Raw genomic sequence first — 3,405 nt, 5'->3', positions numbered from 1 at the left:
ATGTTTGATCAGTCATTGGCAGAATTCTTCAGTTTCTTCATCACTAGCTTTCGTGGTTGGTGCACAAGTTTTAATTTTATAATAGTTGTGTAGATTGGATTTCCTTGAAGGTGAATAGATATAATCCTGTCATGGACAACATTGCACCTCAAGACAGATCTTGAAATGTCCTTTTTGTCCAAGAATGCCATGCCATTCCTTTTGATTGGCTCATTCCCAGCACAGTAAATCATGTGATTTTCTAATTCAAAATGGCCAATACTAGCCCATTTCAGCTCACTAAAGCCTAGGATATTTACCTTTTTGTGTTTTTTTTTTTCTGCTGCTGAGCACTGACTTTTATTGAGGAAGACACGGTAAATGCTGCTTCTACAGAGTCACAGCCACCCAGGCAAATCAATTAGGCAAGTTCCGACTGTTCTCAACGAACGGAGGAGCCGGACAGGTGAGCTGCTTCAGCCGGCGACCATTCTTGTGAACCAACTGCGGCCATTCAGGGAAGAGGTAGACAGAGAGCTAGATTACGGAGGAGGTGGCAGTGATGAGGTGCCTAGGCTCCTGGGCTTCCTCCCTCGGTCAAGTGCTTTTATCCAGAAGTCTAAGAGTCAAAAGCGACGCAGCATCTTCACTGGCAGACAAGTCTGCGTCAGGCTGGTGCCGAGCCTCCCTCTGGGTGGTAGCACCCAGGCCCATGGCACAGCTGGGGCTCCTCCTCTTCGTACCAGCGCTGCTGGCTGAAGTCAGGGAAGAAGGCCGCGATCTCTCTGCTGGCTGAAATCACAGAGTTGGCGCCGTGAGTGGTGTTTCCGGTGTCAGTGAGGCCGAAACTGCCGCGGATTGAATCTGGGGCCAGGTGGCGTGCTCGGAACACTCGGGTGGGCCCCATCAGCGTCCTCCAGAGCTGGATGGCATCCTTGTGAGCAAGGACGCAGCCTCGGATTGGCCCACTGGCCTTGAGCTCCACCAGTCACTGATAGAAAAAACGCCCTTCATGCTCTTGGTAAAATCTCTGGCAATCTTCCTTTCTCCACAGGAGCTCTCGCATGCGAACTATCAGGAGCTTGTTGCTCAGAATCTGCTGATGAACAGCCTCCGGGATCAGCGGGTGAGCAACTGTATCAGGCTTGATCAGGGCTAGCGTGAGCTGAAGAGCCTGAGGGCTCCGTCCCAGCGAGGCCATGTCCCTTCTGCCACCAGAGAGCTGCCTTCGGGAACCGCTGGGCTGCGCTCCCACCTCCCTACTCTGGAGCTAGATCTTCTGGCGAGTCAGCCATCTCCTCACGCCTGACACTGACCTGGAACAGGATCCACGGGGTCCTTCCTTCGTGGCGCCTGGGCGTCAGGCAGCGCGCTGGGCAGCCTCCCTTTTTGTGTTCTTTTGCATTTTTGAGGACAACCAATTTTCCTAGATTCATACTTCATACATTCCAAGTTTTGATCTTTAGCAAATCTTTGCAACTCTTTCTTCCCACCTTGAGTTGTGCCCTATCAGCAAAAGAAGAACCAGAATGCTCCGCTCCCACAGGCTTTATTCCATTCACAGCACCCACCACTGTCTCTTCCACTCTGAGAAAGCAGCGCCTCCTTAGCAAGTGCCCTCCATTAGGGGCCCGTCCTCCGGCAATATCTAGGACAATGTTCCGCTTCCATTCGTCAGCCCTCCAGCATCTGACAATGTTGTGACGCTATGCATCAGGTTTCCTCTGAGGTGGGCAGTTGATTCCTTCTTTGTTTTCTGTTCTTAATCTGGAAACTCTGCTGAAGCCTATTCATTTCGATGACCCTGCTGGGTTTTGAAATACCAGTGACATAGCTTCCACCACCACAGCACCATGCAGGCTACCATAATAGGGCAAACTGACGGAAAAGTGGTAGTGTTTTTTATTAGGAAAATAAAGTTAAGACATAAACAAGTTGGACCCTTAATTTCTACATTTGATATAAAACGTAGCTGCACTTCCTTAAAAATACAAATCAGGGTCTATAAAATGCAAATGTGTTAACATTTTTGCAAAGGTGAATTTCTGCAGACCTGCCACTGATGTTCCTAAAAGGTTATAAACTTGCTCTTACCTGCTTTTTTAGTTGCTTACACTATGGAACCCTAAAAAATCGTGGTCACTTTGTTTTCAGAAGACCTGTCTAAGAGTGACTGGGGAAACCCCTTAGGTAGAAAAGGACGCACCTGGGATAAAAATAAAGCTCTTGCTGTGCTCTGTGGTGGGATCATATGCTGGTGCGCTGGGACACCCGTAAGGACCACAGATGACCATTTCTAACCACAGAACCGGTGAACCTGGCCGGCAGACTCCGTGCTGCTTTCAGCTGTTTCCAAAGCCTTTTGTCAAATTAATCTTTTCGTAGACATTACACATATACACAACAGATGTTTTTACAGACAAATTATGTGACAAAGAGAGAAACATGACACATTTAGGAAATAAATATTAAACGAATTCAAAACAAAATATGGAGCTGCCAGTTGCCATAGTTATTTGCTATTATAATGGCAGGCCTTGATTATTTCAGGTCCACTTTTGTCAGATGCAGTTCATAAAAATTAAGCAAATGCGCTGGTCACGAAGTCAATTTCCAACTGCATGTTTAATTGTGATTTTATTGATTATAGCCTGTCCTTCCATTAGAATATAAACTTTTTGAGAGCAGTAATAAGCCTGTCTCTATTCATTGTGGTTTACTCAGTACCTAGTACTTAATAATTGTTTGATTAATTGAATACAACAAAATTTTAAAATTACACCATAACGGAAAATAAAACATCAGATTCTTCTGTTGACTGTCTTGAGAAATAGATCTCTAAAAGGTTTTCCTTACACTTTTTTTTCATCTGCTGTCTCAAAACAAAACTTAAAAATATTCCAAATAGCATTAATAGGTATGATAGTTAGGTTTGGTGTCAAGTTGTCTAGGCCAGGATTTTCTGTAGTTTGGCAGCTGAGGCCCTGATGTGACCTAACACAATGTAATCAACTCCAAGATGGCATTTGTTGTTAGAAGCCAAGCAGTTGTAATAATATTAGGGTAGAATATAACACCCTTATCCATGTTACAATCCTGCGGCAATTGAAGATGCCTCTGGGGGTGTGACTTACTTCCTATATAAGTAGACACTGATGGAAAACTTGCTAGCTTTATGCTGGGGCTGGATACTCCATCTGGTTCATCAATGTCTGGTTCTTTGAACCTGCCCTGCCTTAATTTCTGTTGATACTGGGAGGCATTGGCAGCCTGCCATTTGACCTGCCAACCATTTATTTATTGCTATTTCTCATCACAAGCCTGGCCTGCTGATCTTGGATTCATCTACCTCTGTAGCCTGAAATCAGGCTGTACTGTTTCTACCTGTCTTGGGGTCATCAGCTTTGAAACTACTTGCATCAAGGG

At 45.4% G+C, this 3,405-nt stretch overlaps 1 pseudogene; it reads right to left on the bottom strand.

Moving 5' to 3' along the window:
- Positions 1-646: 646 nt before the first annotated feature.
- On the bottom strand, positions 647-1,213 carry LOC142456154 (nucleoside diphosphate kinase 6 pseudogene; annotated as a pseudogene).
- Between the last annotated feature and the right edge of the window lie 2,192 nt (positions 1,214-3,405).

This window comes from Tenrec ecaudatus, chromosome 9, assembly GCF_050624435.1.
Source record: "Tenrec ecaudatus isolate mTenEca1 chromosome 9, mTenEca1.hap1, whole genome shotgun sequence".
NCBI lineage: Eukaryota > Metazoa > Chordata > Mammalia > Afrosoricida > Tenrecidae > Tenrec > Tenrec ecaudatus.
The sequence above is the reverse complement of the archived record's forward strand: the minus strand, read 5'-3'. Positions and strand labels throughout refer to the sequence as shown.